The sequence below is a fragment of the Mustela erminea genome, chromosome 17 (genome assembly GCF_009829155.1).
Source record: "Mustela erminea isolate mMusErm1 chromosome 17, mMusErm1.Pri, whole genome shotgun sequence".
NCBI classification, from domain to species: domain Eukaryota; kingdom Metazoa; phylum Chordata; class Mammalia; order Carnivora; family Mustelidae; genus Mustela; species Mustela erminea.
This window is the reverse complement of record NC_045630.1, coordinates 36,287,572-36,307,182: the sequence shown is the minus strand read 5'-3', so window position 1 is coordinate 36,307,182 and position 19,611 is coordinate 36,287,572. Positions and strand designations below refer to the sequence as shown.

The 19,611-nt window shown below is 42.2% G+C and overlaps 1 protein-coding gene and 1 long non-coding RNA gene across 5 annotated transcripts in view; one reads left to right on the top strand and one right to left on the bottom strand.

Annotated features, from left to right (window-relative positions):
• HHAT (hedgehog acyltransferase) overlaps nt 1-19,611 on the bottom strand; it is a 339,382-nt gene that overhangs the window by 164,370 nt on the left and 155,401 nt on the right. The window lies entirely within an intron of this gene.
• Nucleotides 1,091-7,365, top strand: LOC116575753. Of its 2 annotated transcripts, none has more exons than XR_004279936.1 (4): nt 1,091-1,127; nt 3,173-3,241; nt 5,122-5,260; nt 6,531-7,365. It is a non-coding gene; the product is annotated as an uncharacterized LOC116575753 (long non-coding RNA). The 2 variants fall into 2 exon arrangements; XR_004279935.1 differs by having other exon boundaries at nt 1,095-1,336.

The window sequence follows — 19,611 nt, the reverse complement described above, 5'->3', positions numbered from 1 at the left end:
TTTCCAGAGGAGTAAAATATGATGCTCAAAAAAGGCTATTTAATTTGCCTGAAGTCTAAGAGGTAAGAACAAGAGAACTGGGCCCGGCACTCAGGCCTTCAAGCTCCTGGTATTTCCCCAGATGCAATTCATTATATGAATCTCTCATTATATACCTATGTAAAGATATATGTACATTCAATATTTACTACACACTTATATTAATACAAATATGTATAACAGAGGACACTTTAAGTTTGTAATCCATTCTGTAAATATCCTCCTGGACTTGCATTCAGTCATCCAGGACATCACTCCCTCCTGATTTCCCTCAGACCTCATGGGCTGCTCCTTCTCAGATGTCTTTGCTGATTCCAAACTGTCGCTGTCAAAGAGTCAGGGCTCCTTCTTCCTTGATCCTCTTCTCTACACACTCATTCCCATGGCTGTCTCACTACCTCATCTCCGAGTTTTAAATGCTATCTATAGGCTTAAAACTCCCAAATTGGCATTTCCAATTCAGACCTCTCTCCTGTACTCTGGATCCATATATCTCCTTGCCTTTTAAAATATCTCCACTTGGATGCCTAAGAGAAATTTCAAACTTAGCACATCTGAAAGTAAACTTCTGATGATCCCCTGCATCTGCTTCTCCATAGCCTCCCCTGTCATTGATGGCAACCCCATGCTTCCAACCGCTCGCTCGGGCCAAAAACACTGCCGTCATCCTAGACAGTGAGCTCATGAACCAACAGAACTGTGAGACAAAATAAACAAACAAACCAAACGTAGCATCTGTCTGCTTTAGCAGAGGAACAAAAGAATGAATAGTGTGTCTTTGTGCTCACTAGACCATACCCGGAGGGTTATTCTCAATTTCAAGTGCCTACTTGAGAGACTGGCAGAGAGGAGCAAGCTTAGAGGATACCAATCAGGATGAGGAGGGGATGGCACAGGGAACCAGAAAAAATTAATATAGACAAGTGATGGATCAGAAAACATGATGGAGTGATTATATGTTCATGCAGATTTAACACAATTGTGATTATGACCAAATGGGCATGGGAGGTTTCCTGTCACTAGATCACACCATCTCAGTGACCGTCATCCTCCCGTCCACGCAGGAGCACACAGTATATAGACAGCAAGTATGTAGAAATGACCGAGATATAACCCCTTTTTCACAGGAGCAGGGAAAGACCTACTATACTGTGTGATAAATGTCAGGATAGAAGGAAGAATGGCAGCTCTGGGAGCATGTACCATACAGAGTGACATCTGGGTAGGCTGCTCAGAGTAAAGGAGCTCTGGTCTGAGCTTTGAAGGTCGAGGAAGAGTTAATCAGAGGATGTAGTAGGTGAGTGGATACGGATAGAGAGAGAGAGAGAGAACATTCCAAGCAGAGGAAACCGTTTATAAGAAAGAGACAAAAGGAGATATGTCCCATTAAGAGAATGAAGGCAGGAACAGTATCTGCAAATACTTTGGTATGACATAGGGCAGGGTAGAGGGGCAGAGGCAAACAGAAAGCAGAAAATAAATAATAAAATGAACGTTTCGTACTAGAACGTATTTGATCCTCACAACAACCCTGTCAGGATTGTACTATCATCATCACCCTCTCCGTTTCATAGTTCAGACAGCTGAAGCCCAACAATGTAAATAATTTGCTGAGGGCTCTCAGTTGCTAAGTGGCTGAGGTGACACCCTACACTGGAAGTATGGCTCCAAGCTCACAGTGGTAAGCCCTGCCTTCGTACTGCCTCTGTGAACAGGCCAGTCCATCACAGGACTTCAGAGTTTATCCTAAGGGCACTGGGGATAGGCCATTACACATTTTTAAGCAAAGGAAGGACTGGATAGAGATTAGCCTTCCAGAAAGATCCCACTCTTGCCTAAAAGAAAAGAAGAAGAAGGGGCAAGAATACAGTGGGGAGCCCCATTCTGGGAGATGGGGGTGGTCCTGCTCTGATCAGCCGGAACCAGGCTTGAGCCAGACGAATTAAGCTCACAGAGGGCTTAGCACATAAAGAAATCTCTGCGCCTTTCCATTTCTTCCCACTTTCTATCAAGGACTATATTTAACCTCATAAAAATGGTGACTTTGGGCAGGTTTTATGAGATGGCTGCATAATGAAGAAGCTTAAAAACATAATGTCTGCTTCAACGTTTTCTATATGGAGCATTTTTTCTTTTCTTTTTTCTTTTTCTTTCTTTTTTTTTTTTTTTTTTTTTTTTTTTTTTTTTTTTTTTTTTGCCCGGTGCTCTTTACAATGCACTATTTCTGTCTTCTGGTGTGAAAAAAATTTTTTTTTGTAATTTCATATTTTAAGTATTTTTCTAGGTTGAAAGTAAAATTCTCTACGATGGAATGCTTTTCTTAGACGAGTTCTCCATAATCTTTCTCTGAATTTACCCTTGACAAAAATTAAGACATGACATTTAAAATACCATAGACCTCCTTTAAACTTCTGGTGTAATGCCACCATCCGATCAGAGGGTCCCTGTTTCATTCCCTTTGTAAGAACATTAGTTCTAAGGAAGAGTCTCATTAAGGATTTTGCCTAAGGTCATGCAGAGATGTTAAACCTGGGAAATTTTCTAAAGTGTTTGATTTGCCTGAAATACCACCTCTTGGGTGAATGTGAAAATTTTTAGGTTTGGTATTTGAGTTTCTTTGTCCTCATCTGGGGGCACTCCCCTAGAGAGTTCTCCTGAGAAGTCTATGAAAGAGTGTATCAACTGCAACTGAAGATACCCATGGATATCAGTAGAGACATGCTTCTATTCATTTCAACTTGTGGTTATTATATCTGGCACAGTGCCTAATGGTGACTGTAATTTCTCAGAGATGCTCAGAGGTGCCTTTTCCTCCTTTCAAATATGGGAAAGGCCAAAATCTGACCTTGGTTTAACACGTTTTTCTTTCTCCTCTCTCCTAAACCATTACTTTGTCCACCACTCCATTCAATATAACTTGAAGGCCTAGTGTAGCTTACATGCCTGGAGTCCAGACCCTTCATCAGACATCAGAGAGCAAAGCTCAAATACCAAATCTGGGCTGATTCGGGGGCCACAGTACTCGTTACCAGATCTCAAAATGATGTGTTTCAGTTACATAGTGGACTTTTTGTAGGTTACTGTTCTTACTAAAATGGACTCATAATGTTCTTTGCTTCCTTTTACATCTCAGAAGTTTGTAGAGGCCCTGTGTTAGGACATGGAAAAATCCTTAAGGACTATGCCCCCTACCAAAGTAACAGTGAGTAATGTTAATGGTCTTCTCCACTATAGAACTCTGGGAACAAAGACTTAGAAGTGACATGGGAGGAGCATCCATAACTTCCTGTTGAGCCCCTATTTAACGAAGGGCAAGCATCCAAGAGGTGTGTGTTATGGTTCATATGGTCATGGGAAATTTTCCTGGATTTACAGATTATCAGTGTGCATGCAGCCTGACCTATAATTTCAGCTTTACAAGCTCCACATACAAAATGGAAACACAGGAGTTGACAGTTACCAAGACTACACTGAATGTCAGTTGCTATGGAGTAGAGAAAGAACATTGCAGAAAGAGGCCCTGGTCAATAGAAACTGAGAAAACACTTGGGGGAGGCTAAAAGACAAAATAATGACGTGGGGACAGTTGGAAATACTGTGAGTCATGGAGCACAAAATAAGATTCTCCAATTAGGTCTGCTTCTCTCTCAGGATGCCTTTAATCGGTGTTTCCTCAACATTTATGTGTTTAATTATGTACAGCAATTATGAAGTTAAACCAACAGCCTCTTAGAGTGACTTTTCAGTCACTCCTCCTAAAGAATCCCAGTTCGGTCAACGCTGGCCCCTGGCTTACTTCCTTCTCCTCTTTCACTCCCTGCCCTCTGCTTCGCTAATCCCCTACTTCCCACTCAGCCCTTCAAAGCCAGCAGAACACCAATCACCAGCAATAACACAACCTTTTTCAAACCATCACCTTTTAAATGACCTACATAGCACTTAAATCCAGTTGTACCAAAAGAAAATGATATCAAACTGGTGACTTTTTTAAATCAAAGAGATGGAATCTTAAAAGAACAAACACTGGTGGAAAACCCACTACGTAGGATTTTTCAGTTGACAAAATTTGTCATAAACCATTCAGGAGAGCCTGGCTTCTATTGTCCAATTTTAGTATGGAAATTTCTTTTTTCTCTTATACCAAACTTGATAATGGAATTCCTCCAAGACCCTATTTTGTCTTATTTGCTATCTGTAATTGTTTTTTACTTTATTTATTTCATTCATTCATTGAGCAAATAATAACTGAACATCTACCATGTGTTAGGCATTGTTTTGGCTCTCACAATACACCAATGAATAAAACAGACAAACATGGATCTTGCATTCCAACAGGGAGAGAAAGATACAATTAAAAATTCACATTATCGGTAAGCAGGACCATACAGTGTGTCAGGGGAGGGGAAGTAATAGAAGAAAAAGAAAAAGTAGAGCAGGGTGAGTGGCATGTGGGTACAACTTTTAACACAATAGTTAGGGTAAGCCTCATTTTGGAGGTGACAACTGAGTCAAGACCTGAAAGAAGAATTTGGGATGCCCGCATGTGATAGAAGGGCATTCACCCAGAAGAAAGGAAGGAAGAGCCAGATGACCCTCACGCATATGTCCCTTCTGTACTATGAACCTACAGTGTAGATCTGTCAGCTTCTGCAGCAGCCCTGGACCTCTCTTCCCGGCCACTCACTCTCCATTCACTATCTATGGCTCAGGTCTCAGCACAGTGAAACATACAAGCTTCCTAACTGTCAAAATGATGTAGAAGAGGACAGGGCTCTGTGGCGACCACCAGGAACCTCCCTTCGAACACTCCTGATCCTTGTCCTTTAACTGGATACCCCTAACAACCATTCCCTTTGAAGTTCTGGAAGAAACTCAAATAGATGACATGTGGCTCTGCAGGAAACAGTTTGTCTTCTTCCATTGCGGAAAAGCCCTCCTGGTTGCTTTTCGTTACTTTTAACTATTAACTAATTCTGGGCATAGCATCCCTTACCACATCCTCAAAGCTACATGACTCCCTTTGTTCTCTCCCTTTGCCCCGGGTCCTTCCCTCTCCCCACACACCTTCTGCTTTGCCATCAGAGCTAACCTTCCAGCTACTCCCCAGCCACCAAGCGGCACGGCACGGCAGCCCCGTTCCCTTCCATCCTCTCCCACCCCGTACTCCTCCGCACCAAGATACGGACTTCTGCGGAGTGAAACTTGGAAAATTACATCACAGGTATGAAGAACAGTCTAAGAAAACAACACAAATAACGATATGGCTTTGGGTTAAGAGAGACTGGGGACTTCATTATTCCTCTTTTTCACATTGTCCAGAGGCAGACTTCTCCCTTCTTGCTAAAGAAAGCTGAAGAAGCTTTCAAACTATGGTATAATCAGCAAATCAAGCTCTCCTTCAGGCCAGCAGCCTGTGCAGGGTTTAATGACATGGGGGCGGGAACACTGACTGCCTGTGGCCAAAGCCTGCAGGAAGACAACCAAGAGGCTTGACCCGAGACAGCGATTCCCAAGCTGAATGATCTTGACTCTTGAGTTTGTAGAAGCTCTAACTTTCTAAGCATACAAACCATAGAAAAGTACTGTTATAAATGAATTATAAGGGGCGCCTGGGTGGCTCAGTGGGTTAAGGCCTCTGCTTTCGGCTCAGGTCATGATCCCAGGGTCCTGGGATCGAGCCCCGCATTGGGCTCTCTGCTCCGCGAGAAGCCTGCTTCCTCCTCTCTCTGCCTGCCTCTCTGCTTACCTGTGATTTCTCTCTGTCAAATAAATAAATAAAATCTTTAAAAAAAAAAAAAAAAAAAAAAAAAAATGAATTATAAATACTTGGGGCAAATCCCCTGGAGTTAATAATCTCAGTAGTCGGCATGATTGTATAGGAAACACTGTTCTTGCCCCATAAGGAAAGTCTGGGTGCGGACCCTGACTGTCCATTCAAATGGACACACACCCAGGGCTGCAGATAGTAAGAGTACTTACCAAAGCAGCCAGTCTCCTGATAAAAGCTCTAATTATTAATGTGAATAGCACTTTTAACATCTCCAGAACAATCCTTCAAAATGAGTGAAGAAGAACTGAGAAACTGATTGGAGTGGCTTCCTTACGGGTAAGCATTAACTTAATATAATCTTAGGAAGAATTCAGAAATTTGGTCTTTTATAGGCTATTACAGAAATTCATTTCCTTTATTGTGAAAATACTTTGTGCCTACACATCTCTATGTTATAGCTAGCAAAAGCATTAATTAACATTCTGATTAGACTTCTATCACTAGGGATAATTTGAGGGGATAAGAAATTATGAAAGAAGATAACCCATGCAAAGTGCCTATTCTGCTTGACACAAGAGCAGAATATGTAGGGTTGATGGGTCAGGACAAATATATGAGAATATTAATTCAAGCACATAAAATCCCTATGTCAGTTTTCGGAACTAAAAAATTTTAAAGCTGAAGAGGACCTTAAAGATCCCAATTCTATTCCCTCATTTAGGATTAAGAGAAACTGAAGCACACTGGTACAGCTCATCAGATGCCTTCCAAAGCACAGAGCATGCAATCTGAGATGGCACGGCCTGAGTGGCCCTGGAACCCAGAGCACTGTTGGTGGAGGAGGTCACACGTCAGGTCTGCTGGGCACCCAAGGGGGTGACGAGAGGGGCTTTGTTCCTAAGCATCTATAAAGACAAGGACAGAGATAAGGATAATAGCTCTGACCCAAAGCAAACTGGTGAACAAGTATCTGGAGCCTGATGCTGAGCTCACAGAGAAAAGGACTACCTTGGAGTGGTTGGACTCTGAGACTCTGTGTCCCATGTCCTAGCACAGAAGCATTCTCCGTTCTTAGTCCCATTAGGTCCTGAGCCCACTCTTGCATGGAAGGAGGTCTGGCCTCTTTGTTCTTTCTCCTTCCTCATCCACATCCTCATGTACCCTCTTCTGCTGTGCTTCTGGTAGCCACTTGGTGTGAGGCAAGATACTGAGGTTCAAGTTTGGGCTCAGTGAGGAGCAAAGGGACTCCAAAAATCTCAGCTTACTGGTACTTTTCACATATACAACCATGACCCTGGACTTATTTATAGACACGTTAGGGGCCACAAAGGAGAGAAGGGTGATTGGCAGGGCAGAGTCTGCACATATAAGGTATCCCTCCCAAATATCATTTGAGCATGTCCAAATCAAGTGGACAGGTCTTCCCCTGGCAGAGACTGGAGCAATCCTAGCACTAAAAAGTTAAGTACAGTTATGAATTATAAACCTCTAAAAATTAGGAAGTGGTACAACCATTTAGATAATAAACAAATTTTTTTTCAACGGGGGAAAGTCTCTCATTTACAACAGAAGGCCACCTGGTCAGTGCCAAAGTGGGAAAATCATCATTTACAACCATCATGGTAAAGACTGGATGGGACAAGGACCATCCATAATGCTAAATTGAGGGGGAAACAACTGACAATGAGCACGGTATTTGCAGGGTCTTAAAGTGCCTCCCACAGAACATTTATTAGTTGCAAAGGGGGAAAAAAGGTAATGGCACAGTAGATGAATCAGACAATACCCTTTCAGGATGATGAAAATTAGCATCACTTAATGAGAATTTTTGGGCACAGCGTGCTTCCAGAGGTGATATCATAATGTTTCTTCTGTAGTATTCCTACTTGAAATGCATACTCTAAATCTAATCACAAGGAAACATCAAAGTAAAAATGTGGAATGTCCTATTAACTAAGGAAGAGCGGTACTCTTCACTGTCATGGAAGACACAGAAAGACTGTGGGAATATTCCAGCAGAAAAAGACTCCAGAGCAGTCCAGCACTTTTCCATTGTTCCCTTTGAGAGAAATCAGGCCTGGGGTTAATAATAGGGTTTATAGTTCCTTAAATGAATAATGATCAGGTAGAAAATCAGAAGTTGTTTTGTTTTTTAATTCACAGACCTCTTACACAACCTAGTTCATGCTGAATCTTACAAAAATAAAGAATAATTAGCCCTCTCCTCAAAGATGAGCCTGCCATTCAGCCACAATCCCATTTTGCCACTGGGCTTTGCTTAATACTTTTTTTCTAAATTGTGAATTCACAGCATTCTGAACACAGCCTTTGCTCTGTAGAAAATGGATTTGTGTTTTTACCATAGAAATAGATTTACATTGGGGCACCTGGGTAGTACAGTTGGTTGGGCATCTTACTCTTGATTTTGGCTCAGGTGATCTCAGGGTCCAGGGACAGAGCCCCATGTGGGGCTCCATGCTCAGTGAGGAGTCTGCTTGTCCCTCTCTCTCCCCTTCTGCCACTTTCTCCCCACTCTTCCTCTCTAAAATAAATAAAATCTTTCTTTAAAAATAGGCTTATATTACATTATAGAAATGGATTTAGGGGTGCCTGGGTAGCTCAGTAGGTTAAAGCCTCTGCCTTCAGCTCAGGTCATGATCCCAGGGTCCTGGGATGGAGCCCCGCATCGGTCTCTCTGCTCAGCAGGGAGCCTCCTTCCTCCTCTCTCTCTGCCTGCCTCTCTGCCTGCTTGTGATGATCTCTATCAAATAAATAAATAAAATCTTAAAAAAAAAAGAAATGGATTTATACTTACGTTATCCTACTTTGGTTGCTATATCTTTCTAACTGCTATACCTTTCTAACTGGACTTTCAAAATACAGTACATTTGGAGATACACAGTACATACAGTAAAAATAACTTGCTTCATGAAGCTGGCCATAGCTGACTTTAATCTGAAGTCCTAGCTAATTCAGAAAGTAAAAATACAACCAGTAATATCACTTCTTCCACTTTGTGTTATGGACATTATGTATCTAGACATCATGTATCTAGATCACACTGCTAAAAATAATCACAAATGGATTTCCTGTTCATACTGCTTCCCGTTGCCCCACAAACACACAGACACACACACAGCCTAAAGCTGGAAGGAGTCTTTAGAAATCAAGCCGACTTCTTGCCTGCCTTAAGATATCAGGAGCCCAGATGAGGCCATCACAGCCCAGTGATCCAACAAGTGACTTAAATTCATGCATGTAGGTAACAATAATATGGGATTAAGATCCTCCAGTGGCTCGGAGCAACATTCTTTCTTCTCTTCTAAACAAATGTGGGACATCACTAAATTACTGCATTTTATGGTCAAGCTCTCCAGCTTATCTTGCGAATCACTAATACGGTTTGATTCACTACATTTAATTTCCCACCATTTGAAGAGTCCCAATGCTCCCCTCATTGTAATAAAAATAAAGGTTTGTAGATGTTACGCCAAAATAACAGTAGAAAGATTCACAATGATAAAGGGCCACCCAAACAGAAGATAGTGCTTTACTGTGCATTAGTTGGATTTACTAGTGGCAAATCTATAAGAGGTACATTCATGTCAGACAAAATGGACAAAAACCATAACCCTCCCCAGGCCCCAGTGTCTCCAAGCACAAAAGCAGCTACATTGATACAGCACAGCAGCTCTGGAAAATAACCTCTGGCTTTGCATCCGAGCCAGAAGCTGAGATCTTGGGGGCATGAGGAAATGAGAAGACAGTATTGGGGAAAAGCTACTGTCATGCGCATATTACACCTTTTAAGCAGTGAGAAATTCATTTAATAAATCGATTGAAGTCTGAAATCTAATTAAATCTAAAAGAGGGAGCAAACTGAAATGCAAATAAGTTCACGCTTCGATTGTATACAAGGAAGCTCTGCCGTGAGTGCCCTCAATGATGCATTACCCAAAGTGCTTTCTGGGTTCATTAAAGCAGTGCGGCAACGTGCCATGAATTATTTCTATGCTCTGCCTCAGACACAAATATCTTTATGCAGGCAATCTGGCCACTTTCCCCTTCCCAGTCAAGGTGAATGAGATGCGTGGTTCTCAAGGGCTCTGAGCGTGGCTGTAATAGTCAAGCTAAAACTTAGTAAGCCAACATGCATACCTTGATTCAGAAAAACAACGAAGCATTTTTCTAATTACTGGCACCCTATATTTAAGATAATCTGAATGTGCAAAACTAATAATGCAGAATGACCAACTGCATTCTAGAGACCAGTGCTCCAATTAGTTTGATTTCAGGCTAGAGCACATCTTCAGATAGGCACCGGCGCCACTGGATCCCGCTATCTCCAGGTTTAGCTGGCTCTCAGAAGCAGCAAACAAAGCGGCCAAATCCTAGGAGCTAGGCTCCATTTGTGAAGTGGGAGTGTTGCAGGGGCCAGGGAGATGCTGGAAAGTTTTTTGAAGATGTCAGCAAATGACTGCATCGAGGCTTAACTCTGGGTTATTGCGACACCCCCTCACTGGCTTCTTGCTTCTGCCCTTGACCCCAAAGACTAGTCTCATAACAGAGTATAGTGTCACTGTCAACTCAAATCCCTTCTATGTCTCCCCATCTATGGCGGTTAATTTTTTTCAAGCTCCTATTTAAATTCCAGTTAGTTAACATACAGTGTTATATTACATTCAGATGTACAATATTGTGATTCAACATTTCCATACATCACCCAGTGCTCATCACAGCCAAGTGCCCTCCTTAATCCCCATCACCTGTTTCACCCACCTCCCTTCTGGTAACCATCAACTGGTTCTCTATAGTTAAGGGTCTATTTCTTGGTTTGCTTCTCTCACTCTTTTCCGCCCTTTGCTCCTTTGTTTTGTTCCTTAAATTCCACATGAATGAAATCAGTTGGTATATGTCTTTCTCTGAATTATTTCACTTAGCATAATATGCTAGCTCCATCCATGTCATCACAAATGGCAAAATTTCATTTTTATGACTAATATTCCATTGTGTATATATGTATATATGTATGTATATGTGTGTATATATGGCTATACACACACACACACATCTTTATCCATTCATCAGTCAATGGACACTTGAGCTGTTTCCATAATTTGGCTATTGCAGATAATGCTGCTGTAAACATCAGGGTCTTTTGAATTAGTATTTTCATATTCTTTAGGTAAATACCCAGTAGTGCAGTTGCTGGATTGTAGGGTAGCTCTATTTTTAACTTTTTGAGGAACTTCCATACTGTTTTCCAAAGTGACTGTACCAGTTTGCATCCCTACGAACAGTGCAAGAAGATTCCCCTTTCTCCACATCCTCACCAACACTTCTGGTTTCCTATTAGCCATTCTAACTGGTGGGAGGTGATATTTCATCACAGTTTCGACTTGCATTTCTCTGATGGTAAGTGATGATGAGCATCTTCTCATGTGTCTCTTGGCCATCTGGAGGTCTTTGGAGACATGTCTGTTCATGCCTCTGCCTATTTTTAAATTGGATCATTTTCTGGGTGTTGAGTTTTAAAAGTTCTTTATGTATTTTGGACTCACCCTTTATCAGGTATGTCATGAGCAAATACCTTCTCTATTCTGTAGGTGGCCTTTTAGTTTTGTTGATTGTTTCCTTCACTGTGCAGAGCCTTCCTATTTTGATGTAGTTCCAATTGTTCGTTTTTGCTTTTGCTTCCCTTGCCTCAGAAGCCATATCTAGAAAGAAGTTGCTATGGTTGATGTCAAAGAAGTTACTGCTATATTCTCTTCTAAGATGCTTATGCTTTCCTGTCTCACATTTAGGTGTTTAATCCATTCTGGATTTATTTTTGTGTGTGGTGTAAGAAAGTAGTCCAGTTTTCCCAAGGCCATTTAAGAGACATTCTTTTTTTCCTATTGCATACTCTGCCTCCTTTTTCAAAGATTAATTGACCAGATAATTGTGGGTTTATTTCTGGGTTTTCTATTCTATTCCACTGATCTATGTGTCTATTTTTGTGCCAGTACCATACTGTTTCGATTACTACAATTTTATAAATTGAAGTCTGGAATTGTGATGCCTCCAGCTTTGCTTTTCTTTTTCAGGATTGCGTTAGTTATTTGGGGTCTTTTTTGATTCCATACAAATTTTAGGATTGTTGGTTCTAGCTCTGTGAAAAATGCTGTTGGCATGTTGATAGGGGTTGCATTAAGTGCGTATGTTGCTTTGGAGAGTATAGACATATTAACAGTATTTTTTCTTCCAATTCACAAGCATGGAATGTCTTTCCACTTCTTTGTGCTGTCTCCAGTTTCTTTCATCAGTGTTTTATAGTTTTTAGAGTACAGGTCTTTCACCTCTTTGGTCAGGTTTATTCCTAGCTATCTTACTGTTTTTGGTGCAATTGTAAATGGGATTGTTTTCTTAATTTCTCTTTCTGCTGATTCATTATTGGTCTATAGAAATGCAACAGATTTCTGTACATTGATTTTGTATCCTGAGACTTCACTGCATTTGTGTATCAGTTCTAGAGGTTTTTGTTTTTGGAGTCTTTCAGGGTTTCTACATAGAGTATCATGTCATCTGCAAATAGTGAAAGTTTGGCTTCCTCCTTGCCAATTTAGATGCCTTTTCTTTCTTTTTGTTGTCTGATTGTTGTGCCTAGGACTTCAGTACTATACTGAGTAAAAGAGATGAAAGTGGGCATCCTCGTCTCGTTCATAACCGCAGGGGACAAGCTCTCAGTTCTTCCTCATTTAGAAAGATACTAGCTGAGAGTTTTTCATGTATGGTCTTTACTATGTTGAAGTATGACCCCTTTAAACACACTGTGTTGAGGGTTTATCATAAATGGATGTTGTACTTTGTGAAATGCTTTTTGTCTATAGAAATCGTCATATAGTTCTTATCCTTTCTTTTATTAATGTATCATATTGATTGATTTGTGATTATTGAACATGGTGGTTAATTTTATGTGTCAACTTGACTGGCTAAGAGATGCCCAGATAGCTGGTAAAACATTATTTCTGGATGTGTCTGTAAAGGTGTTTCTAGAAGAGATTAGCATTTGAATTACTAACATGAGTAAAGATGACTGCCCTCCCCAATGTGGCTGGGCATTATACAGTCCACTGAGGGTCTGATGAGAACAAAAAGGCAGAGAAAGGGCACATCTGCTCTCTGCTTGAGCTGGTACATTTTCTCTTGTCCTCAAACATCAGTGCTCCTGAGTCCAAGACCTTCGAGCTTAGACAAGGACTTACATCATTGGCCTCTTGATTCTTGGGCCTTTGGACTAGGACTTAGAGCATCAGCTTCCTGGTTCTCAGGCCTTCTGACTCAGACTGAATTTATCCATTGGCTTTTCTGGTCTTGCAGACGGCAGACTGCAGCATTTCTTACGACTGCATAACCCAACTTCTGTATAAAAGTCACTGTCTTGCAATTGATCAATCTCTCTCCCCCGCACCAAATATATACACATACACACACACATATACACATGTACCTGTGTATGCATCTCCTATTGGTTCCATTTCTCTGAAGAATTCTAATAAACCCTCTCCAATTTAAAAAAAGGAAAGAAAGAAAACCAATGGCCCTCAAAGCTCTTACCCGACCTGCCGTTCCTCTCACTCCCCTCCCCCGCCACTCTCCTCTGGTTACTCCACACACCACTGTAGTCACACTGGCCTCCCTGCTACTCCTTGCACACTTCAGGCACACTTCCAGCCCAGGGCCTTTGCACTGGCTGCACCCTCTCCCTGGAACACTTCCCCAGGCACCCACATGACTCACTTCCTCTCCTTCAAGTCTTCTTCAAATGTCACCTTCTCCCTGAGGCCTACCCTCATCACTCCATTTACAGTTGGTCTCATAACTTGCCAATTGCATATCTGTAAATTTGCCTACTCACTAAGATTTTTTAACTCCAAAGTAAATATTTGAGGCACTTCTGCAGTCATTCACAGCCAAGCTCAAGATGGCAAGTAGATTAAGTCACCCAATACCACAGGCCCAGCTGAGGGAGGACAACGTGATACTTGGACATCTTGCTTCAGTCCACATCACAAATGAGGGTCCTTTTTGCAGTCTGTCTAGTGCTATAGCTTTGCACTTCTTTGTTTCTTATTGGTGACCCCACTGTAAGGAAAAGCCCCCAAATCCAGTGCTAAAATGCTGTCTGGTGCTCCTAAGCCCCAGAAGGCTGCGATGTACCTTACTGAGAACAGATGTGTGCTACAGAAGATTCACTCAGGCATAAGCTACAGCACTGTTGGCCAATAGTTCAATGTTAATGAATCAACAATATATATCAAGTGTCTTTAAACAAAAACGCACATTAAAACAAGGTTATGGGGATGCCTGGGTGGCTCAGTTGGTTAAGCAGCTGCCTTCGGCTCAGGTCATGATCCCAGCGTCCTGGGATCGAGTCCCACATCGGGCTCCTTGCTCAGCGGGGAGCCTGCTTCTCCCTCTGCCTCCAGCCTGCCACTCTGTCTGCCTGTGCTTGCGCTCTGTATCTCTCTCTCTCTCTCTGACAAATAAATAAAAATCTTTATAAATAAATAAATAAATAAATAAAAAATAAAACAAGGTTATGTATTGACTGGTTGTCAAATGTTGTGATTAAAGGCTCACAGGAACCCAACCTTGTATCTCCCTTAGGAGCGATGGTTTAGTTATTTGTCAATTCCGGGTTCACAGCAAACTTTTTTTTTTTTTTAAGTTTTTTTATGTATTTATTTGACAGAGAGAAATCACAAGTAGATGGAGAGGCAGGCAGAGAGAGAGGGGGAAACAGGCTCCCTGCTGAGCAGAGAGCCTGATGCGGGTCTCGATCCCAGGACCCTGAGATCATGACCCAAGCCGAAGGCAGCGGCTTAACCCACTGAGCCACCCAGACGCCCCCACAGCAAACTTTATCTGAGCATTGCAATCCTTTCCCCAGACTCCAGAACCCCCTTATCAGGCTCTGTTCTTTCCACAACCTGTATTAGGTCCTAGCACACCATATTACTTACTGTATTTATTATTACTGTCTCACCAGCTAGAAAGTAAACCCCATCACAGTGCACACTGTTGCTGGTTTTGTTCATACTCTGTCCCCAACACCTAGCATAGTTTCTGGCATAGAACAGGAGCTCAGCAAATACTTGTTGGATCAATGAATGAACAGGTGGAGGGAGAGTCAGAACTTCCCCTGAAGCAGAGGCCTGGACAAGAACATCCCTGAAGTCACATAGGTAGGAATCCAGAAACACAAAGAATAAGGTGGGAATTCTGGCCTACAGAGTGTCTAAGGCCGGGAAGTAGGAGAAATCGTTCAAGGTCAGCTGGGACCAAAGGACAGGAGGCTGGATGAAACAGAAAGAGTTTGCCAGCAGGATCCAAAGCTGAGCCCAGATGGATAGTTAGCAGGTTTCGAAGGGTAGAGTGTACACTTGAAATGGTACAGGCCACTGAGGGGCACAGAAGCCAATGGGGTCCAAATGGAGAGAAATGGGAGTGCCAAGCATTGTCAGTGTTTCCTGTCTCTCTACATGGTTGCCACAGAATGGCTCGGGCAATCACTAACCCTTGATAAATAAAATCCCTGATGTCTCCAGGAGTCACCTACGAGGTGACTTTCCCAGAGTCACCTATGTAAGGCCGTGGAATGTTTGCCTAGGCAACTTTTGACTTGTTGCTCAGCTTTGACTCTCCAGCTTGTGTTCTGTCCATGGGGTCTGTTAATACATAGGCCAAGTCTCCCCCTGTCCTCATTCACTAGGTGTCCGCTCTCCTGGCAGGTGACTGCCCCTCATTCTACCCAAAATGAACTTCTAAAAGACTACACAGCTTATATCTTAAGTCAGCTCTCCCTAGATACACATTATCTTTAACATCCCCATGATTCAATAACAACCAGAATGTGAACCTCATTTAAGATTAAAAGAAAGATTAAATTCTAACTTCAACCCAGCAGGTAAGCATCATTAGCCCATTATTAGGTAGAGAAATCGAGGATTAGAGAGGTTATAAGCAATTTGACCAAGGTCACAGACTTAAAAAGGAAAGAACGTGACCCCACATCTGTTGGATTCCAAAGCTCATGCTCTATTCTCTGCACTACATAATTCCATAACTCTCAGTTTTTAAATGGATTTAAAATATTACTTGGCTTTCTCCAATAACTTTATGTTAATGGTCACATATTTTTATTTTTTAAAAAACTTATTTTACATTTTTCAGGGATTTAATATAATTTCAATTTATTTTTCATGGTATCCATTGACGCTACAATATTTACAACTTTAAAGACATAGCAGTGTAAACCTATTACTAAAATACTAAAAAAAAAAAAAACCAGGCAAACACTCGGTAAATTATGACATGCTACTAAGATAGGACCTGGTGTTGTCCCAGCTCCACCACTTACTTCTTTGGGCAAATCATTTAACTTCTTTGGGTTTTTATTTTCCTCACCATCAAATCAGGATAGTAAAATTGACACCCTCCCTGACTGAACAAATAGGACAATAGATGTGGAAGCATTTATGAATACTAAAGTGTCATACAGGCTCAATGACGGTTATGCCTCTCTCGGGATACATAACTTGTTAGCATTAATTCCCTAAGGGCATTCGGCTCTGCACCCATAAATCAGTGGCTGGCACACAGTAGGTGCTCAATAAATACTCACTGAACAAAGAGAATTTGGACTTTCATATATAAGCTGTCGAGGCATTTTTTATGATTTATTTAAATAGTCTATAAATGGAAGAGAAAAAAAAATAACCTAAGCCATCTGAGAATCAAACATGAAGATGCAGAGTAGTTTGGGGAAAGGTCATACTATAAGACATCCTGCTCAATGAGATGCTGATAAAATTTGTGTTGGAAAAGCAGACATGTTTTTTTTGCTACACCTGTTGCCAGGCACCTCCACCAACTGCTCAGTGGTCAGAGCACAGTCATGGGTTTAACCCCACATGGGCCAGGTGACTTGGCACAGAGACTGCCCCCACCCTAATAATCCTCTCACAATTGCTAGTCTCTCCTTATAGAGGGAAGGGCTCTCAACAACCATTCCCAATACCAAGAAAACTTCCCACGTTTGGAGAAACAGCATGTTTGAGTTGCATATATGAGAAACTCATTTAAGAATGACCTGTGTGGATTCTTGAGGGCAGCTCCTGTACCTACTCAACATAGTGCTGGAACACTGCTAAGTCCCTTGGGCCAAGGCCCCATTAGATCATGCTCTGATGGGGCACATGGGTGGTTCAGTCGGTTAAGCATCTGCCTTTGGCTCACCTGGTAATCTCAGGGTCCTGGGATCAAGGCCCACGTTGGGCTCCCTGCTCAGTGAGGAGTCTGCTCTTCCTTCTTCTACCCCTCCCTCTCCCTGCCCCCAGCTTGTGTTCTCTCTCTCACTCAAATAAATAAATAAAATCTTTTTTAAAAAGGGAGGGAGGGGGGCACCTGGGTGGCTCAGAGGGTTAAGCCTCTGCCTTCGGCTCAGGTCATGGTCCCAGGGTCCTGAGATCGAGCCCCACATCAGGCTCTCTGCTCAGTAGGGAGTCTGCTTCTCCCTCTCTCTGCCTGCCTCTCTGCCTACTTGTGAACTCTGTCTGTCAAATATATAAATAAAATCTTTAAATAAATAAATTAGTTAAAAGGGAGGGAGGGCTTTGACAGATGAGAGAGAGCTGCTCTCTCTCTCTCTCTCTCTCTCTCTCTGAGTTTTCAGCCAGGACACTAAGGATTTTCCCAGATTCCAACAGTGACCCTAACTCTCCTCCTTTGCTATTCTGGGAGAAAAGGATCACAGCCAAATCCCACAGGTAACTCAAGTTGAGGTTCTGGCAGTTTCTTGGCTTTACTCATGGGACTTCGGTGGCCAATGACCTTGAGGAAGAAAAGCACAGAGACCACATTTTAATTGCTAATGATTTTGAGTCAAAAGCCAAGTTCTGCCAGATGATATCACTAGTAACTTTTAGGAAATTAAATCTGCTGTCAAATAGGAAATGAAACACAGAAAACATAACATATAAAACTAGTCCCTTCAATTTCTCTGTGGATCAGTTTCATGGGACTGAGTAACCACACAACTCTTTAAAGGAAATACACCCTTCCTGGGGTACCTGGGTGGCTCAGATGGCTAAGCATCTGCCTTCGGCTCGGGTCATGATCCTGGGTTCCTGGGACTGAGTCCCATGTTGGGCTCCCAGCTCAGGGGGAGCCCTGTCTCAAATACATGCATCTCGCCCCATTGCAAAACAGTCAATTTCTCACTTGAGAAATCCTGGAGAACCTAACTTGTTAAATTGTAGCTCTCAATTTTTACAGTAAAATGACTAACTGCAAGAAGGGTACCTAATCCCTACTAAAACAAAAAATAGTGGTCCGGGAAATATATTGCTATTAGGTCAGTTGCCAACTAGACAAGTAACATTACATGCAAATTTACATCATGATGGCAATGTGTCATAACAGGACTTGGGCTACTGCCACTGTGAAGTCTCTGAAAGTCCATTTTCCTCAGTCGCCGGATACAGTGCTACTCCCTACTCCCAGCTGAAGAACCTTGGCTGTAACAACACAGCAAGCAGCCTCGCCTGAGTGCCGCTAACTCACTCACTAATCACAACACAACTGGCATATGTAGAATACACATGATGTATATTTTAATTAACTTCTTAGCAAATCTTCTGCAGCTAGCGACATTTCCCAGAAACATAATGACTACTTATATTTATCATCCCTGCTTCAACAGGAAGGTCATGTCCATAGGCATTGCTTTACTGAAGTCTGGTAAGCTGAGTCTCCCATATAAATAGACTCACTGGGAATTACATCCCTCCTTGCAATGGGGCAGCCCTCCCAAAATCCAAAGAAGGTTGTCTGCAGGGTCACAGTCAGCAACCAGGAAAGACTGGGCATTCCTTCCTGGATGGCACAGACCCTCATCTTTAGGCTTCCCACACACAAGGAGCAATTTTAGGGGAACAGAGGGAAGCAGGCAGAAATGGGAAGAAGTCCACATGTAGGATAACAAGCTGGAGGACAACAGCATTCTGGGGATAACAAATGGAGGAATTCATTTTTCATAGGTTTTTGTGACTACAGACCAGCGGCTCCCCCATCTGGTTCAAAGTCTACTGTACCAGACTGCTCATTCTTTACCAAAAAGCCACCTGCAAGTCCCCTCCATACCTTGAGGCTGGCTGAACTCATTCTACCTGCCTCTTCTGTCCTTCTGTGGTTTTATGCCCTAGGAACATCAGTAAAAGCTCCCAGTGAAGTTCTCCTGGGGACCAGTCCCTGTGACTCATGCAAATACTCAAACTTACAGTCACTCAGGGCCATTATCTAGGTAGTCTACAGAGTCAGGGCAAATCAGGATGGAGGAATCCTTAGGATTAATCTAGCCCAGTCCATTGCCTCCTAAATTTTAATGTGCATACAGTGTCCCCAAGAGATCTTGTTAAAAAGCAGATTCTAATTCAGTAGGTCTTGGGTGTGACCCAGGATCCTGCATTTCTAGCAAGCTGCCAGGAGAGTCTGATGCTGTGGTTCCTTAGACCATATTTGGGACAGCAAGGATCTAATGCAAGGCTCTTGCTAAATACAGACATTTCTCTATTAAACTAAAATACCATATAGAAAATAAGTAAGGAGTGATAGCCTCTGGTCTCCATAAGCTAGACACAATGACTCTATTAACAAATAGAAGTGTTAGAATATGTTAACCTTGTACAAAGTACCATAAAGCAAAGAGGAATGAGCAATCCCTCTGCCAGGGGGTGGGAGTGGAGCACAGCTTGACAGGA